Source organism: Bidens hawaiensis, unplaced genomic scaffold (assembly GCF_021521415.1).
Source record: "Bidens hawaiensis isolate Kalapana, Puna unplaced genomic scaffold, B.hawaiensis_p1.1 tig00016044_1, whole genome shotgun sequence".
In the NCBI taxonomy this organism is placed as follows: domain Eukaryota; kingdom Viridiplantae; phylum Streptophyta; class Magnoliopsida; order Asterales; family Asteraceae; genus Bidens; species Bidens hawaiensis.
This window is the reverse complement of record NW_027492456.1, coordinates 532,322-538,048: the sequence shown is the minus strand read 5'-3', so window position 1 is coordinate 538,048 and position 5,727 is coordinate 532,322. Positions and strand designations below refer to the sequence as shown.

At 38.1% G+C, this 5,727-nt stretch overlaps 1 long non-coding RNA gene across 1 annotated transcript; it reads right to left on the bottom strand.

The window, feature by feature from the left end:
- Window positions 1–4,944: 4,944 nt before the first annotated feature.
- Window positions 4,945–5,426, bottom strand: LOC143550510 (uncharacterized). The gene is made up of 2 exons (XR_013138336.1): window positions 5,243–5,426; window positions 4,945–4,978 (listed from the first exon to the last, which is right to left on the bottom strand). It is a non-coding gene; the product is annotated as an uncharacterized LOC143550510 (long non-coding RNA).
- Between the last annotated feature and the right edge of the window lie 301 nt (window positions 5,427–5,727).

Sequence of the window (5,727 nt, the reverse complement as noted above, 5' to 3'; positions counted from 1 at the left end):
TGGCTTGACAGAAAAGCGTGAACTATTGCAATGTTGGAGTCATTCAACATGGGTAGTGCTTCACAGAAACTTGAAGGTTTGCTTGGTTGAGGTTTTGAAGATGAGGAAATCCCTTGAGCTTTTAAGGCTTAGGCAACCGCACTGTTGACTGCCTTTTAAAACGAGCTTGTATTAGAAGAATCTGATTGATTACTGGTTGAGATGAATGCTGTTGGTTGTGAAGGTACACTTGGGGAGTACTTGGGAGTGGTCACGGGATACACATTCTTTTGAGCTTTGCTTATGAAAGCAGTTGGCATTGAGGAAGCAGAACCCACTCCAGCTTGATTCAAAGAACTTAGATGATTGTTCATTCTCATCTGCTCATCCATCTCAAATGACTTGATAGTGGATATCAAATCACTGTTTGTCATGGCATTCAGATTTGTAGTTCTCTTGATTGTGATTGCATTGGTACTCTAGCTATATGGTAATGAATTCATCTTGTGATTTATCTCAGCATTTGCAATGTTGACACTTGCAGCCCTAATTCTTACCATCAACTTCTCAAATCTCTTTACCAAATCCAACACAGCTTCACCTTGACGATGATTGAACATGTTAAACTCTTCCTTCAATAGGGCCTTCTTGTTTTCCCTAATTTCAGCATTGCCCTCAACCTTCTCAACAAGTGTTTCCCTTCGACCGTTGGCACTGGTGTGTTCTCGAAGAATTTCAGTGATCTCATTTGAAAGACAAACTGTTAAAATGAGATAGGCTTTCTTGTCTTGTGTTAACAGGTCCCTGTCTGCTTGATCATTGTTTTCAGGAGTCTTAAGTTTGTCCCCAGCATCAGTGCGAGTCACGGGAATATGAGGACCTTCTTTGAAACATCTCATTAGGTCAGTGTCAGTCAATGAGATATAGTTCATGAATCTCCATTTGAAGTCTGCAAAGTTATCATCCAAGGTCATAAACTTTGGTGGCTTTGTAGGTGTTCCCACTTGGTTTTCTAACAGCAAATACCCCTTCAGCAGCTCAGAATTAGTACTCGTCGTCATTTCAGTGGTATCCACCCTTAAACAGTCAAAATTTGAAAACAGTTAACTTTTTCGCATGAAACACTTTTTCAAGCGAAGCGAAGAATGATCCAAGCAAAGCGAAAAAGTGTCAAGCGAAGCGAAATGATGTCAAGCGAAGCGAAGACTCCCAAGCGAAGCGAAAGAGTCCCAAACAAAGCGAAACAGTACTCATTTTTCTAGAAGCAATCTTCCTCGGGATCTGTTTTCACCTAATCTTGTCAGTAGTGAGTCAAAAGTTGTTACACAAACTTTCATGCCATGAGAAGTGAAACTACTTCTTATCACTTTTGACCAACTGTTTGAACCCATAACCCAAACTTTAACACCTTTTAACCCAAAACTTCTTAGATCTAGAGTTTGTAGACTTGATATTTTTATCAAGAACACTTTCTAAGACTTTTTTATGAAGATTTTTGCCTGATTATTTTTGTATTTTTCTTGTTTTTGAGGTTTTTGTGAACTTTCTTGTAAAGAGCACTTATTTTCTTCTTCTCAAGCTCAAAACCCAAGGTTGTGATCCAAAAACCCTCAACTAGTGAGCCGAAGCTCTGATACCAATTGTAGGTCCCTATTTGGGTGGATCTAACAACGTCTTTGGATCAACCTAACTTAGTGCTAGCAGAAATCACACTAAGAAACCAAGAGGTCTCGGATCTAGAGATTATGTTTGGTTGAGAGTAGAAAGAGAGAGCTGAGAGAAGGAAAGAGTGTGTAATAAGTTTTTGGCAAAAGGTTTTTCTATTTTAATATCAACAACTATAATTACATGCGCTAGCCACACCTTTACTTCTCATGGCATGCTTCCTATTTATAGGGAAGCATGCATGAGAAGTAAGTCACATCAATGGCCCAATGGGCTTTACAAAATTATTTCTCTTGGGCTGAAGTAAACAAAAAGGCCTTTACATAAACATCAATACAAAAGATTAATATAAATAAAATGGGACTAACAGCAACCCTAGCATTTTTCGCCTCCTGCTCAATGAACCACTTGCTCATTGCCTTCTCCAGATCTGAATCAAGTTTTTGTTGGAGAACAGTGGCAGATGGCAAGGCTCGCTCTAGGGTCGTCACCTTGTCCCCGACCCTTATACCCTTCTCCCACATAAAGAGCCTCAGAAACAACGGGTTCCTGGCTGATAGTTTGCGGAAACAAGAAGCAGTCTTTGGTTTTTTTCAAGAATTGTAAGTTGCTTCTTGTCCCGTGAACAATGTTGCATCTTCCCCAGCACCAAGTCAGCAAGAACTGCCAAAAGAATCCCTTCGGCTACACGAAGAGACGTATAAGAAATTTGTGAAGATAAACACTAAGAGACAAGAAAACACTTACATCCGTCGGGTTTACGTAAGAAAGTAACAACATCCAGATATAGCCGTAAGAGGCTCATTCCGGCTCTTACTAAAGCAGCCTCGGGGATGGGACGCAGGAGCGTGGGGGTACCAGTCTGCATATTGTACCAGCCCTGGCCCTCGGGCGTTCGATTCCGATAAACGAAGGTAAGGGTCAGTCAGTGGGACGACGAGACATGGACAGCGGGACCACATCTTCCCGCATCCAAAAGAACTTGCTTTACCTGTTGGGGTCCCTAGAAGACGTCTGAAGAACGATCGCATTTTGATCGGTAGGAAGACAATTATACCATCCGCCGCGGCAGCGCATCTTGTAAAAAACAGTAAACATGTCTACCTTCGGAACGATGTCATGCACCCTGCAACAGAACTCGAAATGGCGCATGCGCATCAACCCTGACACATGTAGCTGGGATAAATGAATCATGTTCCCAGTAATCAGATTTCCCATGAACTAGTAATCGGAAATCGAAGATTGCTATATGTAAAGTACTCGGCATAAATAACCATTTTCCCCGACAGTGGTTTGTCAGCTGTGGAACCCGGAGCAGGAAGTTCTGGTTCCCACTCATGAGCGATGCCATAAGCATTAACAACGTCTTGGAAATCTTTTTCGTTCCAATCGATTGGAATATGTTCAACCGAAAGAAACCCAGAGATCGCATAGACATCATGTAATCAGCTAAAAACTGGTAGCAGCAAGCAATAGTGATGATTAGGGTTTGAAGACTAGGAATCAAAAGTTAGAAAAAAGAAATCAAAAATAGGTGTAAAGAAAGTGGAAGGTTAATTGTTATTTATACTGATCGCAATTAATGCGATGAACAGTAAAAGTAAATTAAGAACCAATGATATCAGGATACGTCAAGCGGGAAAATAAAAAGTTTCAAAAACGTTTCCCAATGACAGCCGTCAAGACTGTACACCTATCAAATCTGACCAACACAGTCACGTCCCATCAACTCCTAAGAACTAGGCGTATTCCTAGTTACAAGTTGATAAGGACGAATTGAATGATCATGACAAACAGGCCAATAATTTAGAACAACATGATTATGTGCATAAGGGAAATACAAATGGTTAAATAAATGATAGTATAATTGCTCGCGGAACGATAAAGCTTCTTTATTTACCATTGTAATTAATAGAATGTTATTTTAATTTTTTATTATACTAAAAGAATTTAGTTAATTTAGTTTTAAAAAAAATGGTTGAAAGATGGATTATGGCTAATGATACACATTTTCAAGGTTGAAAGATGGTTATGGGTAGAACAACGTTGTATGGATGTGAATGAGAGAAAGCGTGAAAGATGATTAGAAAAATGATGGATATATATACTCTCCCACCCTAATACGTTTTTGATATTTAGCTATGATGATTTATCTTTATCAAAGTAAGTTAAATCAATCTTGAATTGTGATTATACTACATAATGACTTCAGGGATGTTTGAGGTAATAATCTTAATTTAGTAACCCATTTTTTTAATTTACTTGAGAAATGACGGCTTAAATTGTAATTATAAAGAAGTAGTTTAAGATCCAGGAAAAGACAACGAAAAAAGAAAATAGTTTTATCATATGGTCATAAAATTTCCTTATTAACAAACACTTCATTTTTCATTTTTCATTTTTATTTTAGAATCTATCTACAAAACTCCTCCACTGTAAATGCTTTCATTATTAGTTTTGCTGATAATTTTGCGAGATACTTTTTATCCATTTAAACTTTGTTCGATCAAGAGTTTGACTTTTTAGCCACTTTAGTTTTCAAAATATCCACTTTAGGCCCTACATGAAAAAGAGTAAACGGATTATCTCATATAATATCAACCAACTTTAAGAAACAATAATTTGTTAATGGTTTTATGAAACCAAGATCGAATATGATTTTATAATTTTAGCACATGCATGTAGCTTACACAAATGTTATCCAATGACCGATTTAGTAATTAATAATCCTTTGTTTAATTATATATAAGAATTTCTTTTCTTTATATATATAAGAATTTCCAATTTGAGGGTATATATTATATATTTGAACTAAGGTTTAATAATTTTCCACATCCGGAAATAGAATGTTAGTCTTTGGATAAACAATTCAACAAAAGGAGACGTACGGTTGGATTTCTCATAACTATGCATGGAAAAATGTTGGTGCCATGAAAGTAATCAGATTCATAAATAAAGTGGTATATCATATTCATATTTATGTATATTAAAAGCATCAAATACATAAACAAATCATCATACAATAAAACAAAGGAACCCACAAATAATCAATGATCAGTCCTGATAGAACGCTCCGAAATGTGGAAGATCTTGGTTGTAATATACTAGTAGAGGTAACTGAACATATATCACACTATATTATAAAAGCTGCTTTCTAAGGATGAGGTAGAGTAGGGATAGGAAAGTCCTTGGGCAATTCAGGAATTGTTGGCAACACGGGCTTAGGGAATTCTGGCACCTTTGGTACTTCTGGTTTTGGCAGTGTTGGTAGCTCTGGCTTTGGAACATCAGGAATGATGGGCTTCGGAATCTCAGGAAATACCGGCTTTGGAAGCTCGGGAATTTCAGGCTTTGGAAGCACAGGGACCTCAGGTTTTGGAACCTCAGGAAGAGTGGGCTTCAGAAGCTCAGGATTTTCAGGCTTTGGAACCTCGGGAATCTCAGACTTTGGAAACACAGGAAATGCAGGCTTGGGAAGCTCTGGTACTTCGGGTTTTAGCAGTGTTGGTAGCTCTGGCTTTGGAATTTCTGGAATGGTGGGCTTTGGAATCTCAGGAAATGTAGGTTCGGGAAGCTCCGGGATTTCAGGCTTTGGAACCTCGGGAATTTCAGGTTTCGGAACCTCAGAAATTGTTGGTTTGGGAATCTCCGGAACTTCTGTCTTTGGAAACTCGGGTACCTCCAAAAGATTACGTGCCTCAGAAACCATTTTCCCACCATTGATTGATGCTAAAGTGACTGAAACAAGAATAATTAGGAAGGAATTGAGGTGGGAACGTGCCATTGTTCTAATGGGATGAAACTTCAACAATAATAAGATCGATGCTAGGAAAGTGATTTTTAACTCCGTTTGAGGATGTATAAGTCTGTGTCGATTTTGATTTATATAGAGGAAATGGAAATGTGGAATCTAGACAAAGTAATAAAGTAGATAAGTTTGGTTGGAAATATTGGTAAACTGAGCATGTTAGCTCAACTTCTCATCTCTACAAATACGTGTCTGAATTGTGGTATATAATAAGTCTGAGCAGGGAGTTGGCGACTTGACTTAGAGGTTTGAAACAAGTGCCAACTTGTTTATTT